Source organism: Aegilops tauschii, chromosome 1 (genome assembly GCF_002575655.3).
Source record: "Aegilops tauschii subsp. strangulata cultivar AL8/78 chromosome 1, Aet v6.0, whole genome shotgun sequence".
Lineage (NCBI taxonomy): Eukaryota > Viridiplantae > Streptophyta > Magnoliopsida > Poales > Poaceae > Aegilops > Aegilops tauschii.
In genome coordinates, this window is record NC_053035.3 from 272873067 (window position 1) to 272892867 (window position 19801).

Below are 19801 nucleotides of genomic sequence, written 5' to 3' on the forward strand. Positions count from 1 at the left end.
GCCTCGGCCAGGCGCGGGCGCGAGCAAGGAGAAGAAGGAGACGATGACCCCCCTGCCAGCTGGCCGCGAGTTCCGCGCGTCAGCCCCTCAACCGTTGACCCCGCCGTCCACGTCAGATAAGTGGAAACGCGTTTCGTCTAAATACGTTTCCGTTTAGTGAAAGCGTATTTCTGCCTTAGTTTGGTGGCAAATGCGTTTTCTTTATGAGAAAGTGTATTCTCATTTAACTACGGCTAGAAACACATTTTCTCTACTGTGAAAGCGTATTTTCTGAGAATGCGTTTTCTGTTTTTCAGCTCAGGGGCCTGTTTGTAGAGTTATTTTTATAGATTGGTCCCTGAACTTCGTCAGGCTATAACTTTTCGCCCGTAACTCCAACTCGGGTGAATCCAAAGCCCACTTCTTCGTTTCGTCGAGCCCGTTCCGATGGAATTATTTGAACCATGTTTTGACATTCTGAAAATGACCATTATGCCCTTGCCCTTATTCAGCATCCTCCGAGAGAGTACGTTTTCCGGCAATCCTTTCCGCGAGTTTCTCGCACTTTCTCCCAGTGATTTCTTCCACCCCAGGCAAGCCACACCCTCCATTTGCATGACTGCAATGCAGTGACATGGTTTATTTATTTGAACTTGTTTAAAATATTGCATTAGCTATGTGTGATCTGTTAATGGCATTTCTCGGAGTATTGATTGGATCCTGATATTGCCATGATATTGCTTGGAGTTCTAGGACTTATATTTTTGACGATTATGTGGATGATATGTTGCCTTTGGATTCTTAGTGGCTATTATGATTATTTTCATGATGGTATCTGGTATTATTTTGGAGTATTACTTTGGATATCATGCTGCCTTTGGATTATTAGTGGTTAGTATGATTATTTTCATGATGCTAATTGATGTTCTGTTACTTGGAGTATTATTTTCGGAGATGATGTTTACATGTGGATCTTAGCCGAATAGCTTTATTCTTGTTATTGGAGTAGTAGGATTATTGTTTTCGGATTCATCATGACAGTAGTGTTGTGCTACCCTTGGAGTATTTTGAGATGACGATATTAAGCTTTGGATTATTTTTTGGATATTGCTAGGACTTGGACTATAGGTTGATAGATGATATTGGAGTATCAGTCATTCCTGTTATATTTTGGGGATAAATTCCGTCATTAAGTTGGTCAGGTGCCACCGAACCAAGCTTTTCCAGTTGCAACCACATTTGCCTTTATGGGAAGGCCCTAATGCGGTCTATTGTCCTGCCTCTCGTCCGTGCCTCCAACGAGGGAAGGTTATGGGCGTGCGGTACCCTGGCCCGGTAAGCAGACATAACCTTGTGTGCCTGTAGTTGTTGTTAGGCGCCTTTTTGTCCCCGTTTGGGACGTTTATGTTTTGGCCACGACGGTGGTCGTTGTGTCTTTGGTAGACACGGGGCCACCCAGGACTAGCCCAAAGGGGAGTGAGTCGGATTGGCCGGGAGAGTGTCATGGCAGTAGATCGGTTTTGTCGGAACGCCGTTGGTCCACCCGAATGGGAGTACGAGGCCATGGGTCCTGTGGTGTGGGTAAAGTGCGCTACCTCTACAGAGTGTGTGTGTTTAATCTATCGATAGCCGCGTCCTCGGTCATGGCCATGAGTTCGTACTAGGTCACACCGTTCGATCAACACTCACATGACAGGATGACTTATAGGTGATTTATATGTTGATGGTTTAAGTAGTACAGATTGGCAGGATGTTGATGATGATGTTGGAGACCAAGTGTTGGTCGTGGTTGTGATCGCCGGAAAGATCACAGTTTGAGACCAAGTGTTGGTCATGGTAGTGATCGCCGGAAAGATCACCATTTGGTTTTGATCACGAGGTGATCGAGATGGTATATTGCTTGGCCGGTTAGCCAAGAGAGATATGGTTATGGAGATATGAGATGTTGGTTCATCAGTATTGTAGTAGTTTCATATCATGCTTAGTAGTTGCTGTCGTATCATGGTAGATGTTAATTTAATTAACCTGCTTAATGCTATGTTATTGTCTTGCCTTGATGTTTATGGTTGTTGTGAGCTTGCAAGTACATTCAATGTACTGACCTGGCGTGTCATGCCAGATTGCAGGTGATGCCATGATTGCTTGCTTGCTTGTCGAGGTTGCCGTGCGTGCGAGCTAGATCGTGTCCCAGCCAAAGTCCCTGCGGAGTGGAGTTCACCACCTTCATCGTTGTTTCGCTGCTAGAAGTATTCCGCTGCTACGAGTTGTTCCACTGCTAGCATAGAGCAAGTGTAGTATCGCAGGCGTAGTGTCGCCGTGCTGATGTGCTTCTTTGTAACATCAGACCCTTGTATTATTCTTGTAATAAGAGCTGATTTGTTCTATGTCAATCAGTGTCGTATTCCAGAGACTTCTCCTCGATCTCTGGGCTGGAATACGGGGCGTTCCGGTTTCTCTGAGCCGGGGTGCCACAAGCTTGGTATCAGAGCAGGTCTGGCTGTAGGACGCCCTAGTCAGCGCGAACGGTAGAAATCGGTAGTTTAAGGTCCGACTTGTTTATTGCATTTGGTTGCTGCATTTGTTTGTTGCATAGCATGCATATAGCCTTAGTATTTGTTGCTAACGGTTTATCTGGTGAGTGTAGCTGGCATCGGTTCGGATCCACTACAACTCAGCCTTTTGCATTTCTCCAGTTTTCTTTTCTTACTCGTTCTTCGGTGTTTGGCGTCATTTCCGTCCCAGCGGAGTAATGCCAAGTGATCCCGACACTGTTTGCAAAAATGGTGCTCAGGTATCGCGCCAATTTCTTTCTTTCAGCCCCATTTTTTTCGGTTGTAGACATGCTTCTATCCCGGATTGTCCTTTTTATTTTGTCGTGTTGGCAACCCTTAATGATCTTAGTCATCACGAAAGGGCAATGCCAGCAGACTCAGTTTTTCCCCGTTATCCTTATTTCTTGGACGAGTATGGATATTTTCCGTCCGCTTGATAATAGTGTGGTCGCGACATTCGTGTCCTGCTACATGGTTACCAAGTACGTCCTCGCCTCCGAGCTAGTCCAGGTTGCTACCGGGCTAAGCTAGCACTTGGTGTAGCGCTGTTTACACCAATTCTTCCACACATTTATTCGTCCTCGTGCACATCGTCACAGCATGCTAGATCGTAGAACCGGAGATCCCGCGAGATTTGTGTGCTTAAGTAGGCATGCATATTGTGTGACTAGCAGTAATATGTGACATTGATTGTGTGTGAATTGATTGTTGTTGTGTGCTTTTGTTTAGTTGAGTTTTCTTTTGCTTCTTTCCTTTTGGGCCCCGGTGTTACACTATTTTTCCCCTATAAAGAGTTGCTCATCAACTGACACCAGACTCGAAGAAGTAATAAGGAGTTCAAATATTTGGAAATTCAGCTAAACAGAATGGAATTCTCAGCCGACTGCAGTGAAATGGGGAATATCTGATCTTGAGGCTGATAATCAAATTATGCATTAGTGTGCACTCCTCACAACAGTACTGATAACTCAAGTCTACATCAGCACAAAATCCTCACGGCAGTAATGATCAAGTCAGCAGCAAGACAAGTCAGGTACAAGATCAACGGTATATTTTTAGTCAAAGGTATGGGTCATATACAAAATTTTGGCTTAGCAATGCACGATGCTTGAAATATGTTATCATCCGAAATAAAGTCAGAATGTGATATGCTCAAGGAAGACAGGCAAAGAAATTTTCTCATGCAAATAATCAGCCACAGAAAATTATGGGCGTGTAGATTTCAGTCTGCATATTAGCATGAAGCTTTGGATGTAAGAAACTCAGTCTTCTTCCACACGTTATCGGAAGAAATTTATGATGCAAGGCTCCTAAATTTTCCTCAGCATGATATGTGAACAATTTCCGGTTCAAGATACCGGTCTTTCTCAGCAAGATACCTCGGTAAAAGCTTCTGACAGACGGAAATGAATTTTTCTCAACAAGCAAACCCGAGGAGAAGTTTCTCAAGTACGGAACTCTGGCTTCTCCAACACAATACTCAGACCAAGCTTCGCGTGCAAGCTATAGAGCCTTCTTCTGCAAGCTACCCAGACAAAAGCTTCGAGCAGAAGTTAACGAGCCTTCCTCAGCAAGCTACACGAATGGCTTTTCTCTGCAGTTCAAGGATCAGGTTTGCAATAATTTTGTCAGAGGTACAATGCAGTCAAAACATATGCCTACCTCAAGAATCAAGTGTTCGGTTGCATATGATTCTTACACATATGGTGAGCATGCGTTCCCAATCATATCAGTCACTCATCCGAGATACGGCAAGGATCCAGCAGATATACCTAAGGAAAGTAAGGATCCCACAACCTCACGAGTTAGACAAAGGAAAATGAGCAGAGATACATCTCATGTAATACAATGATCGACAAGATCTGAAGATGACAATGCGGAATCCACAGTCTTGACAATGGCCACCAAGGCCACTATTCCCGCACCGACAAGGAGATCTCATGGGCTCTTGTCACTCTTTTATATGGTTGGCCTCAACAAAGAGCTCTGTTCCGCTACAAGCCCCGATCATATGTCGTATATGTGCGGACCTAGGTCAGAAAACAAGCACAAGGAATTATGCCAAAAATATTGCACTAGCCCCAGTCATGGTCATATGAAGAATCAAGGCCATGTGTGACCAAGTTATTTCAGTAAAGTATCCTAACAAAGAAAATCATGACCGTTAAAAGGATGAGACTGACAGCAACAATATGATGATTTTTGCATGACCATCAGGGTCCGGATACCAAGTCAGTGAAGGCCATAATTACATACGGGCCACAAAGGCATACCCTCAGAGGATCACTTTGTTTTACAAGGATGTCATATCCCGCTGAACCGCTTGGAATGGTTAGTGCGAAAAATCTGAATGGGTATACCGACAAAATGAGAAAAATCAAAAGCCAAACAACCAGCTCAGACACGGTATACGAAATCAAGTACACGGTCAGTCTATCAGGAAAAGCATTCGTCCGGCCAGTCTCAAGATGTAAATATTTGAGGTATGGCACAACTAAAACTCAGTACACCATTATATTGTTCACGACAAAAGGCAGTCGGATTTTGGTACATATCTCATGCTCGAGCCAAAGGAATAAATCAAAATAAATCAGTACCACTTATGAGAAGCCAGATCCCGTCAGAAGATGGCCATGATTAATTCTCAACCTTTATTGAAACCAGAAGGCCTGCATTTATTTGAAGCAATCCCATGACAGAAGTATTAAGGTTTTCATGACAAAAGGAAATTTATGCTTAGATCCATTGGATATCACTGCAGATATGAAAGAATCAACATCAGCAAAAGGATTTAGGCGTGAGCAAAAACCCGTCAGAATTTGGGGAAAGGCGAAGCAAACCACCCCCAAGCAAAGATAATCAGATCATCTGAAATTCTCGGGGGAACAATAAATAAAGGAAAAAGGATACCCGAGTTGGAAACGGTATCGTCAAGTCATACTTGTTCCCAGAGCAACTAAATCTCGAGGACGAGATTTCTTTAAGGGGGTAAGAGTTGTAACAGCCTGGATTTTGGCCCTTTTCTTTTTCTTTTGATTTATTGGTTTTTGCTCTGATTTTTCTTCTTGGAGTGGTTCTGTGGCCTTGTCACCTGGGAAATCATCCTCATTTCCCCTCCCAAGTGGCTCATCATTCTCAAAATCTTGCCAAGATCATATCACTCCACTGCTTGACCAAACCCTAATTTCTTTTTCTAGGGACAATTCTTTTTTTTCTATTAAAGGAATAACCTTATCTGCCCTAGGTTGTGAAGCAACCTATATTTCTGTCCATCCAAAAATTCCCAAATAATTCTCATAATTTCTTTGGGTCATATATTGCTCAAATATGCCCAAACTTTCCTGTTCTAGCCCAAGAATAATTCCCCAATAATTATTCTTCATTTATGTCCAGTGTGACTTTCTGTGAAGGAAGTGCCACCTATCCTTTCCTGTTTGCTCCCAAACTTGTTGGGCATTCTTTTAAGTCCAAATAATTGCCTCATGCCAAAATTCAACTTTATTTGGCTAGCCAATCTTCCTCAGCAATTTTTCAAACTTTCTGTCAGTCAGAAGGCATTGTGAAGGAAGTGCTAGCTAGGATTATCCAAATGAGTTGAAATTTTGCATGCCTCATTATGTGCTCATATAATTAGCCTCCTCCAAGTTTCAGCCCATCCAATAATCTATGTGAGCACAGGATCAAATCTTGGATTCTGGCAATATTTTCAGGTTGTGAAGCAAGTGCATTTTATATTGCTTCTTTAATTCTGGGAAAATACCAGATTGTTCTCCTACCCAAATAACTTCTCTCCACCAAATTTGGCACCATTTCACCTAGCCAATATTTCTCCAAAATTCTTGCAAGTTTCTGGTTAGAGTTGATGTGTGTGAAACAATTACCATTTTGGTAAATCCAATTGGTATGAAATTTTTACAGCATCCTACTATGTCCAAATCCCTAAGCCTTGCCAAATTTCAGCCCAAATGGAATCACCATTTGAGTGCATCATCTTAATCTAGTTGCTGACCATATTATGTGGTTGTTAAGCAACTACATTAAATCTTTATCCCAATCTTCTCAAAGTTACCAGGATGAAAGTCCTTCTTACCCTAAACCTCTCAGACAACTCCATTGACCCCAGTCAAGTTTCTGTGGATCACCAGTGCACGTCCAAGTTTATTGCAGTAAACTTCAGAGCTTGATTACCATTTAACCACAATTCCAGTTCTTACCATTTCACCTCAGTTGCAACTTACCTTGTAAGGACTTCACCCCAGACAAGGTATGCCATCCTCCCGGGCCCTCGTTGCTCATTGTCTCGTGGTGACTGCGCATCTGGCAAGCCTGTGCGCGCGCTCTGTGCGAAGTGGCCACGTTCAGGGCGCCGTTTCTGCTTCGTCCGCTTCCCCCTCGTCATCTTAGCGCGCATGAGCTTGTCCATTGTCTTCCTCTCGTCGTCACCGTTCCCCTGGACCCCTCCCCCCTCCGGCAGCTTGCTCACCGACGCAAACCGCCGTGTGCCCACGGGCGCACAGTTGCCGTTTGGATCTGTGCGTGCCCTGGCCGCTTCCTCCCCGTGCTCCGGCATTGCCTCTGCCCCGTGAGGACCTCAACTTTGTCTCCCTCGTCTCCTGCCCCCGAGTTCATGCGCGCGCGCACGCGTCCACGGCGCCGGCCACGCGTCCGCGGCGATGCCAGCTCGCCTCCTCCTCCCTTGCTTATATAAGGCTGCCCCGAGCGCGTTTCTCCTCACTAATCGACCTCACGCACTCCTCTTCCCCTCCCCGTCCAGTTCCCCGAGTCCCGGAGTTCCTCCTCGCCACCCATTGCCGCCTCGGCCATCGCCGGTTGCCGGCTACATTGGCACAAGCCCAAGCTCCTCCCTCTCTTCCTCCACCACCTCGGCCCTCCCCTAGTACTCTATAGCCACTCCAGCGCTTCCCTTCCCTCCCCGGTGGCTTTGTTCTTCGAGTTCGCCGGAGCCCGAAGGCCTCGTCCACCGGCGCCCGTGTTGCCATCGCCCTGGTCCACCCCACCGTACGTGGATGGGCCCTGGAGATGCGCCGGAGTCCGCTGAGCCCGTCCATGTGCGGAGCCTCACCAGAGATGCCCTGTAGCTCCGGCAGGCCTCGTCGGGGCCGGCTCTGCTTCGGCCAGGCGCGGGCGCGAGCGAGGAGAAGAAGGAGACGACGACCCCCCTGCCAGCTGGCCGCGGGCCCCGCGCGTCAGCCCCTCAACCGTTGACTCCACCATCCACGTCAGATAAGTGGAAACGTGTTTCGTCCAAATACGTTTCCGTTTAGTGAAAGCGTATTTCTGCCTTAGTTCGGTGGCAAATGCGTTTTCTTTATGAGAAAGCGTATTCTCATTTAACTACGGCTAGAAATACGTTTTCTGTGCTGTGAAAGCGTATTTTCTGAGAATGCGTTTTCTGTTTTTCAGCTCAGGAGCCTGTTTGTAGAGGTATTTTTACATATTGGTCCCTGAACTTCGTCGGACTATAACTTTTCGCCCGTAACTCCAACTCAGGTGAATCCAAAGCCCACTTCTTCATTTCGCCGAGCCTGTTCGATGGAATCATTTTCACCATGTTTTGACATTCTGAAAATGACCATTATGCTCTTGCCCTTATTCAGCACCCTCCGGGAGAGTACGTTTTCCGGCGATCCTTTCCGCGAGTTTCTCGCACTTTCTCCCGGTGATTTCTTCCACCCCAGGCAAGCCACACCCTCCATTTGCATGATTGAAATGCAGTGACATGGTTTATTTATTTGAACTTGTTTAAAATATTGCATTAGCTATGTGTGATCTGTTCATGGCATTTCTCGGAGTATTGATTTGATCCTGATATTGCCATGATATTGCTTGGAGTTCTAGGACTTATATTTTTGATGATTATGTGGATGATATGTTGCTTTTGGATTCTTAGTGGCTATTATGATTATTTTCATCATGGTATCTGGAATTATTTTGGAGTATTACTTAGGATATCATGCTGCCTTTGGATTATTAGTGGTTAGTATGATTATTTTCATGATGCTAGTTGATGTTCTGTTACTTGGAGTATTATTTTCGGAGATGATGTTTACATGTGGATCTTAGCCGAATAGCTTTATTCTTGTTATTGGAGTAGTAGGATTATTGTTTTCGGATTCATCATGACAGTAGTGTTGTGCTACCCTTGGAGTATTTTGAGATGGCGGTATTAAGCTTTGGATTATTTGTTGGATATTGCTAGGACTTGGACTATAGGTTGATAGATGATATTGGAGTATCAGTCATTCCTGTTATATTTTGGGGATAAATTCCGTCATTAAGTTGGTCAGGTGCCACCGAACCGAGCTTTTGCAGTGCAACCACATTTGCCTTTATGGGAAGGCCCTAATGTGGTCTATTGTCCTGCCTCTCGCCGGTGCCTCCAATGAGGGAAGGTTATGGGCGTGCGGTACCCTGGCCCGGTAAGCAGACATAACCTTGTGTGCCCGTAGTTGTTGTTAGGCGCCTTTTTGTCCCCGTTTGGGACGTTTATGTTTGGGCCACGACGGTGGTCGTTATGTCTTTGGTAGACACGGGGCCACCCAGGACTAGCCCAAAGGGGAGTGAGTCGGAGTGGCCGGGAGAGTGTCATGGCAGTAGATCGGTTTTGTCGGAACGCCGTTGGTCCACCCGAATGGGAGTACGAGGCCATGGGTTCTGTGGTGTGGGTAAAGTGCGCTACCTCTACAGAGTGTGTGTGTTTAATCTATCGGTAGCTGCGTCCTCGGTCATGGGCATGGGTTCGTACTAGGTCACACCGTTCAATCAACACTCACATGACAAAATGACTTATAGGTGATTTATATGTTGATAGTTTAAGTAGTACAGATTGGCAGGATGCTGATGATGATGTTGGAGACCAAGTGTTGGCCGTGGTTGTGATCGCCGGAAAGATCACAGTTTGAGACCAAGTGTTGGTCATGGTAGTGATCGCCGGAAAGATCACCATTTGGTTTTGATCACGAGGTGATCGAGATGGTATATTGCTTGGCCGGTTAGCCAAGAGAGATATGGTTATGGAGATATGAGATGTTGGTTCATCAGTATTGTATTAGTTTCATCTCATGCTTAGTAGTTGCTGTCATATCATGGTAGATGTTAATTTAATTAACCTGCTTAATGCTATGTTATTGTCTTGCCTTGATGTTTATGGTTGTTGTGAGCTTGCAAGTACATTTAATGTACTGACCTGGCGTGTCATGCCAGATTGCAGGTGATGCCATGATTGCTTGCTTTCTGGTCGAGGTTGCCGTGAGTGCGAGCTATATCGTGTCCCAGCCAGAGTCCCTGCGGATTGGAGTTCACCACCTTCATCGTTGTCCGCTGCTAGAAGTATTCCGCTGCTAGCATAGAGCAAGTGTAGTATCGCAGGCGTAGTGTCGCCGTGCTGATGTGCTTATTTGTAACATCAGACCCTTGTATTATTCTTGTAATAAGAGCTGATTTGTTCTATGTCAAGCAGTGTCGTATTCCAGAGACTTCTCCTCGATCTCTGGGCTGGAATACGGGGCGTTCCTGTTTCTCTGAGCCGGGGTGCCATAGGGGTGATCTTGGATTCTTTGCATGATTGGGCCGATAAGCATTCTTCTCTTCACTCTTCTTTTGATATTTTTCCAATAGTTCAGCGAAGGTGATTTTTGATCTCTTACACTTGCGCTTATTTCGGCCTTTGTTTTGTTTTGGTTTGCTTTCATCGATCGTTGGATTTGCTTGCTGCCCCCTAGTCCTTGGCATCTCCATTGTAGCTTCGATGGAATTCTCGCCCTCAAGATTACGTTCATTATGCTCTTCAACAACTTCTCTTCTTGAAAGCTTGATCCTGTCACCTGCAGTTTTTACCTTCTCTTTATGTGGATCGGCTTGAAGCAGTCGATGCATAAGCTTTTTGCCACCAGGACCAATTGGCATAGACTGGTCATCTCTTGGTGTTTCAGCAAATCTCAATCGTCCTTTATCAATGGTCGATTTGACTATTTGACGAAACATATTGCAATCCTCAATATTATGCTTGGACGAATCATGCAACTTACAATACATTCGTCCTTGGATCGATGGCTTGACATGGTGATCAAGAATTCTAATGTAATTATTTTTCATCAACAAATCAAATATTTGATCACACATGCTTGAATTGAAGGTATACTTCTTATTTTTTAGTCGGTCTTGGTGTGAGAATGGCTTTGGAGGTAAGCAAACGAATGGTTCAGGTTTGGAATCTCCCCATTCAGCTATACAATGTGCTTTGCACTCTATATCCGATGTCTTTCGGTAAGATATCATAATAGCATCGGTTTTCTCAAAAGAATTTAACCTTGGCTTTAAATTTCTGAAACGAAAATAGTTAGAGCATACATGTCTCAGTGGAGACCAAATGCAAGCCAAGTAGTAAATAAGAAAAGCTACCCAATTAGATATGAACTTTAGATAAAGCAATGGGGAAAGCCTTGGTTGCAATAATAAGTCACTACCTATCTTTATAAATGGCGCAATGGGTTGACCGGTATGCTCAATAAGAATTTTATTGCTAACAAGTAAATTACCCTTCTTCATTGGTCTTTCAAAATTACTTATGAGGATTTTTCTAATAGATGCATCAACAATAAAGTTGTGACCAAATCTGAAAACAGGTAAATTACTTGCAGGCCATACCTCTTCAAGTATGTTGGGAGAGCATGATGGTGGTGCGACTTGAAGAACATCTTGCTCCGTCTTTGGATGGCTCCCCAACGCCTTGTCATCATCTTTTTCTTGATTCCGTGCATCATTACATTGAAGATCCGTATCAGCCAAACTTTGTTCAGCTACTTGCTCTTGTCCTTGAGTCTTGTCAATTTCTACGGCACGGAACTCATAGGGCAGGAAGTAGGTTCCATTAACTTCAGAAAATCAAGCATGGTTGTTTTGTACTTGCCATGCCCTTTCTCAATAATGCTTGCCTCTTTGGATTTGATGGATTCGAAATATATACTACTTGATTCGGCTTTTTCAACCGAAGCACTTTCATGTTCCGAATCATCCTTCTTTTCATTGATACTACCAATTGGCAATGCTTCTTTTATCTGAGCCAATTCTTTTTCTATTTGTTTCTGGCAGCGAGCGGCAAAATTGGCTTTAAGCTTTTTCTCAATTTCAGCCCACTCCGGATATGATTGCTCCCCAGTGCTTTTAGATTCTTTCAACAATGACACACAGGTGTTGCGAAATTTCACAATTGTGTAGGGGGTGTATAATATGATGTAGTACTAGGTGAAGGCATACACATTGTTGTAAAACCATATTTTTGCTCGCCAATTTTACCAATTGGCAAAGATTCATCTTCTTGCAAAATTCAAGCTTTTATTGCATTATAATCAAGAAATAGCCCCTTTTCATGTTGTTTAAGGCAAAGAGCACTAATCCTCTTATTTTGGGCTAAACTCTTCAATGCAGCCACCACTACCTCATCTTCTACAATATTGAGCACAACCGCTCCTGTAAAATTTACATTTATTCGGCTATAACAGGGAAGGTGTGAAGCCGAATTATGAGCATCTACAGTTGTGTATGGTGCCGAAAAATTACTAACATGAGGTGTAGCATATGACGGTCGAGAGTAACTGGCCGAATAACTGGTAGTAGCATGGCCAATTCTCCCATTCATCGGCATGGTTGGATTAGTATATTGCACATTACTTGCCGATGAATAAAGGGGTGAAATAGTTTCTTGCATGACATTGGAAATTCTAACATGTGGTGTTTCAAATTTGTTAACCGAACTCACCATGTTGTTCATTGGCATAATGATTTGTGGGGTTGCTGATGCATGACAGTTGGGATACATATGGTGCATGTTACTAGTATCATAAGAAGTTGAAGCATGTAAATTACTTTGAATCCGCCCTTGCACGTAGTTAGATGCATGATTGAAAAAACTAGGGCTGGCCGATAGAGTATACTCATTGAACGATCTAGTAAAACCATATGAATTATTTGCATCTAAACAAGGGGATTGGGTATTCATATTACCTTTGTAGACTGCAAACCCTAGATGACGATCTCTTCGTAGCAAGCACTTGCCGGAGACCGTTCAAAGCTTCGTCCCCAGCGGAGTCGCCAAAAAGTGTGCTTGCACACGAACACGTCACCGTGTACCCTCGACGCCGGGGGTGATACACCACAGCTCATGTCGAAGGAGACCCGTCCGGAAGCGCGGTACGCAAGCAATCTGGCGGGCGCTTTTGCAGACCCAAAACCCCACACACCCGGGAGAGACCCCGTCAGGGCGCGCGGTGGCCATGGGCTGTCCTAGGTCGACCAGATCGCCCCTAGGGCCTCGAGGTTCGGCGCCCAGCAACAAGAAGAACATAAGAGAACGAGGAGGAAGAAGAACTAGGGTTAAGGAGAAAAGATAAAAGATAAAAAGTGGTAGATGATTTGTTCGATTGTGTGTTGTTTCAATCGACCGTCACCCCTAACATATATAAGAGGCGGCTGGACTTCCCATACAATTAAAGGATTCATCTAGGCTTTCCTTACAAGAAAATTACATCAATTCACGTCCTACAGTTCTAGTTTCAGTCCAACTCGGATTCAGCCTGAATCTGTCCCATACTTCTGTCATGCTTCTTGCGCGGGCCGTAGAAATCGGATACTAACTTGGATGGAGTCGAGTTCAACATCAAACTTGTCCACCTCGATGATCTGCATAATACAACGTGTGTCACTTCCCCTTTTAAGGCCATCTTTATGACTTTTAGGGCCCATCTTTAACTGTGGGTCGGATTCAATTAAGCAGTTTTCTGAACTGTCCGAGTCTTGTAACAACTTTGCAGGCCGTATACTATCTCGGATGATGATGACTCCAAAAGCAAAGTTTACCATTTCGACGATACGCACAACTACCATGTAGAACAATTTTCCATCTGAGGTCACCTGAATAACTTTTCGAGCCCATCTCCAACTTCTGGTCGGATTGACTTTGATAGCCTCCACTTTTCCGGCAAGCTTTTTTCCGGCAAGCTTTCCATGCCGGCAAGGTTTCCACCCCGACAAGCTTTCCACACTGGCAAGGTTTCCACCCCGGCAAGCTTTCACACCGGAAAGGTTTCCACCCGGCAAGCTTTCACACTGGCGAGCTTCCAGGCAAGGTTTCACACCGGCGAGCTTCCAGGCAAGGTTTCACCCCGGCAAGCTCTCACACCGGCAAGCTTCGATGCCGACAAGCTTTCCATGCTGGAAAGCTTTTCATTGTGCCGGCAAGCTTTTTACTCGGCCGGCAAGCTTCATTCAGCCGGCAAAGGCCGAATAACTCATGCGACCAATCACACATCACCTAGGTGGGTGTGTGGTCCCTCGCGTCACTTTTTCACTCAGGACCGGTCCGCAAAGTATTGCTATAACTTTTGCATGCGAACTCGGATTGAGATAATGTTTATATCAAAATCGACCATTTCGACAAGACGCACAACTTTCATGTTGAAACCTTTTCCCTTTGAAGGCATCTTAATTGGGTTTCAAGTCATTCTTTAATCTGGTGTCAACATCAGCATCTCTGAACTTGTCATAACTTTTGCATCCGAGCTCTGTTTTAGACCATCTTCATATCCATCTTGATCTTCTCAAAGAGAGCCATCTCATGGTGACTTTCAATAATAAGTTTGAATTAATCTTGACATAGCTTCAAGCTACTCTCTATAATCGTGCCACTTTTGAGCTTCAACAGGGGGGAAAGAGGTAGTCAACTAGGAGAAAGATGTCTCCTTTATATAGTGGGAGAAGAGATCGAACCGTTATGCTCCCACAGCCCATGCACAAGCGGTAGTATCGCTCGGGAGAGCGGTACTTCCACTGGCACGGAAGTTCCGGCCACATAGTTCAATCTAAACATGCCAGGGAGGCGGTAGTGCCGCCGGAGAGGTACTACCGCTCCCACCAGCGGTACTTCCACTCGGTGTTGTACTGCAGCCAAAACTCGCGGTAGTGCCGCCCGGGGTGGTACTACTGCTGCGAACTACTGCTCTACTTTCGTCCGTGGACCAGACCAGTCCTGAACACAGAAAATAAGCGGTACTCCCTGCGACACAAGCCAACGGTAGTTCCGCATGAGCGGTACTACCGCAAGGTAGAGTGGTACTACCGCTTAGTCTGTTCTAACAAGGTCCAAACACAAAGGAGGGACAAGCTCAATTGTCGAGAAAGAACGAGGGTGCAAAGATATAGTGTACGTGTTGATTCCACCCAAACCTTTCTGACGGGGACCCCCTCTTAATAGTATGGTGTTCCTACGACTCAAGTCCATCGAAAAAGAAACGCAAGAAAAACATCATCTTCATAAATATCCAAAGGGGTCCAAATCGTCTTGTGCCATAAGATAGATTATCTAAAATGCTCAATGCACACGATTAGTCCGCAAAAGCATTGTCATCAATCACCAAAACCACTAAGGGAGAAATATGCCCTAATAGTCTCCCCCTTTTTGGTGGATTGATGACAACACAAGATTTGCACAAGGATATGACAAGATAACATGCAATCCCAACATCTACAAAATATAGAAGGGCTCCCCCTAGATGTGTGCACTTTTTGGGTATGCCCTTGGAATGCAAAGCACACATACTAGGATGAACACTCCCCCTATATTTTATAGATTGACAATACTTGCATCAATAGCATGAGACGGATAAGCAAGGATGCATGTAAATAGCATGTGAGCATAAAGATAGAGCATAAGATAAACAATATCTCACAAGTTAATACGGTACTTGACATAAAGATAAAGATAAGGTAGCATATGTCTCCACTACAAAAAAAGACACATCCGTGACATTTTGGGCCGAACGAATTTTTTCTGTCATACATATGACACTTCTATGACGATAATTGTGACAAAACCCGGTATCATCATAGATGTGGTGGGCTCCTACTTCTATGACAAAAAATCATGACAGAAAGTGGGCTTTTCGTCCTGCGCGGGCCGGAGATGCAGCTGCATGACATTCTTTGGGCAGTCCATGACGGAAAAAACCATGGTAGAAGCGAGGGGGAGGAAAATTTCGGGGAGTTCCCGGTTACGGTGGGAGGTCGGGGGCCGAGCGATGCGCGTTTCTCTCATACACGTACGCGCGTGTGTGCGAGGCGTTGGCTCTAACTGAACCCGAGCGAGGCGTTGGGCTCTAACTGAACCCGAGCGATTGCACTGCAGGCTACGCGTTACTGAACCCGAGCGATCGATCGATGGCTGTTAACTGAACCCGATCAAGCGATTCCTTCGCTACTGCTGCTAACTGAAGCCGATCAATTGGATGAACAGTGAGCGTTACGGGGGGGGGGGGTTGGATGAACAGTGAGCGGTGGCGTTGCCTCTGGATGAACAGGACCCCATGGTGTGGTGGAGGGCTGGATGAACAGTAGACGGTGGAGGGGTGCCCGTGGAGGGGTGGTTGAACAGGACCCCGTGGTGTGGAGGGCTGGATGAACAGTAGACGGTGGAGGGGTGCCCGTGGAGGGGTGATTGAACAGTAGCCGGTGGAGTAGCGCGCGGTGGAGGCTGGATGAACAGGAGCCCGTGGAGGCTGGAGGAGGTCGACGGTTGCCCGTGGAGGCTGGAGGAGGTCGACGGTGGAGATGAACAATATCCCGTGGAGTCCCATTTTGCGGTACGCCACACCGCTCCCGATGAACAGGACCCCCGTTTCGACCGTAGGAGGTCCGTTTCGTCCGTTTTGCGGTACGCCACACCCCTCCCGATCAACAGGACCCCCGTTTCGACCGTAGGAGGTCCGTTTCGTCCATTTTGCGGTACACCACACCCCTCCCGATCAACAGGACCCCCGTTCCGAACGTAGGAGGTCCGTTTCCTCCTTTTTGAGGTACGCCACACCCCTCCCGATCAACAGGACCCCCGTTTCGACCGTAGGAGGTCCGTTTCCTCCGTTTTGCGGTACGCCACACTCCTCCCGATCAACAGGACCCCCGTTTCGACCGTAGGAGGTCCGTTTCCTCCGTTTTGCGGTACGCCACACCCCTCCCCATGAACACGACGCATTCCGTTGCCTCCCCATGAACATGACGCATTCCGTTGCCTCCCCATGAACACGACGACGACGCTATTTCTTCGTTCCGACCCAGCCATGTACACAAGCCCTCTCCATACGTATGCGCGAGTAGGCGTTCGAGACCCTGCCCGTATGTACGTACGTGGCCGTATTTTCTTTCTTGCACCCTGGCCGTTGTACGTACGTGTACATGCTACGTGCGCGCCTCTACTACGACACGTATGCGCCTCTACTATGACACGTGCACGCCTCTACATCGACCAGTATATATGTACGTACACGTTCGCGACCAGAATGACAACGCTACGTATGCTTCGACCAGGTGGGTCCCGACTGTCAGGCACTTCCTTGCCTGCGAAGATGTAGCTGGTGGGTCCCAGCAGTCAGGGGGGCGAATCGTTTTGGTTTTTTTGCCCGGACGCACTTCCTTGCGTGCGAAGATGTAGCTGGTGGGTCCCAGCAGTCAGGGGGGCGAATCATTTTTTTTTGCACGGACGCACTTCCTTGCGTGCGAAGGTGTAGCTGGTGGGTCCCAGCAGTCAGGGGGGAAACGTTTTTTTCGTGAAATACGGTGGCCCGTCCTGTGGGTCCCTGCTGTCAGGTGGAGGAATCATTATTTTCCGCGTAATAAGGAGGCACTTCCTTGCTGCCGCCGTGGACCCAGCTGTCAGCCTCTCCACGTACAGTCCATGTTCGATGGAAGTCGTTCCTTGACCAGATTGACCACGCCGCACAGAGAGCACCAGGGCGGTGGACGACGGCGAGGCATAGGAAGGGGACGACGCAGAGCCGGTGAAGATGCGGCAGTGGATGCCCACGCGGAGAGGAGTATGAGGGTTCACTCGTTCGGCTGTGGTGTGAGGCTGCTGTCGCCGCAGGGCCTGGCCAGCGGTGGGAATAGTAGGGGGCGGTGAGGCCTCTGCGGCAGCACAGCCGGCCACGGGAGGCAGGAGCAGGCGGCACGATCGGCGCTGCTTTGGGCGGCTGGAGCAAGAAGACCAGAGGTTGAAGAAGCACTACAGCCGTTGGATGGACATCGTACGGTCACTGGAGCTAGAATCGTCCATATTGACTAAGTTGACAAAGCCCTCCGTCCCCGTCGAACTTAGTAGGCCCACAAGTCAGCCTCCCACCAAGGTGGGTCCCAGCTAGAAGGGGGAGTATTCATTTTTTTGTGCGTAATAAGGAGGCACTTCCGGTGGGTCCGAGCTGACAGCGGGGGGAACATTTTTTTCGCGAAATACGGTGGCCCGTCCGATGGGTCCCAGCAGTCAGGGGGGAAACGTTTTTTTCGCGAAATAAGGTGGCCCGTCCGGTGGGTCCCTGCTGTCAGGTGGAGGAATAATTATTTTGCGCGTAATCAGGAGGCACTTCTTTGCGGCCGCCGTGGACCCAGCTGTCAGCCTCTCCACGTACAGTACTCTTCCGATGGAAGTCGGTCGTTGACCACGTTGACCACGCCGCGCCGAGAGCACCAGGGCGGTGGACGACGGCGAGGCCTAGGAAGGGGACGACGCGGAGCCGGGGAAGACGCAGCAGTGGAAGCCTGCGCGGAGAGGAGTACGAGGGTTCACTGGTTCGGCTGCGGTGTGAGGCTGCCGTCGCCGCAGAATAACAGGGGGTGTGGGTGAGTGGAGGGATGGCTTGGCCAGCGGTGGGAGTAGTATGGGGGCGGTGAGGCCTCCGCGGCAGCACAGCCGGCCACGGGAGGCAGGAGCAGGCGGCACGACCGGCGCTGCTTTGGGCGGCTGGACCAAGAAGACCGGAGGTTGAAGAAGCACTACGGCAGTTGGATGGACATCGTATGGTCACTGAAGCTAGAATCGTTTATATTGACTAAGTTGACAAAGCCCTTGGTACGCTCCAACTTAGTAGGCCCACAGGTCAGTCTCCGAAACAGTGCGCCCCAGATGTCAGGGGGAGGAATCATTTTTTGGGCGGCCGAAGCTAAGAATATTCGAGATTGAAGAAGAAGCACGACATCCGTTGGATAGACATCTAACGGCCACTGCTGCTAGAACCGTGTGTTGACTATAATAAGTTGACAAAGCCTTGCATACGCGTCAACTTATTTTTTTAGGGGACGCGTCACTTAGTAGGCCCACAAGTGTGTGGCACAGAACTTATAGCCCATTTGCGTTTTGTAAGAATGTACAGCCCATTTTTGAATTCTAATGGAATTTACAACAGCCCATTTACAGTTTGTTAAAAGTACATCCCATTTTCTAGCTAGGACAACGATTAATAATTTCAACCAACCGTTGAAGACAGAATTCAATAAAATTTCCCACATTTTGATGGGATCCGAAATATTCTTATCCCGAAATTTCTAGTCAGATTAAATATAAATTTGTATTACGTAAAAATCCAACGAAACATTGCGCGCGCAACAATGAAAATTTAAGATTTTCAAAATCCATAAATAATATTTTATAAACTAATTTCATGTTTGGTGCATTTTTTTATAGTTACTGCCCAGTTTTTATAATTACATCCCATTTATTATTTTTAAAGCCCATTTTCCTGTTAAGCCTAATGCATCCCTCCTAGGAAAGATTTGCAGCCCAGCGGGGCGGAGAATAACAAGTTGACCTTGCCTGGGTATTCCTCAAAAAGACGTATAGCTGGGCTAGCCATTTTCATCTTGAAAAAATTAGTATCTGGGCTGGATATCTGGCCTGGGCTAGACGGGCCACATCCTGCCCAGTTAATACCCTACTCTCCTCTGAACAACAATGAAATCATCGCCAAGAAAAACTCTGCAGTGCTCACGCCTCAAAAACACAAATACTGCTCAAGCTGCTTGGTCCCAGCTGTTGGCCGCACCTTGTGCAATTCTCTCGTTTATATTGACTGCATAGGTTGATAATGGTGTGGGACCGTGATGTCAGGAAACCAGGAGAAAGCAAAAAAAAATAGTTGTACATAATAAGGAGGCACTTGCGTACGTACGGCTATGGCCCTAGTGGGTCCCTAGTGTCATCCAGTCAAAATAAAGTCATCTCATGAATCCTCATGTTCGTTGACGATGTTAACAATGCTCGGCGCCACGGCGAGCGCAACAACTCGAAGGACAACGGAGAGGGCCTCGCGGGCCCTACGGATAGTCTGATACAGCGCCCGCTGCTCATTCAAGAAACCAGGATCATCGGACACCTATGAGCACCTTCGAGAAACTGAGACGGCATGAAACGGTAAGGCCGCGCTTGGGAGCTCTGG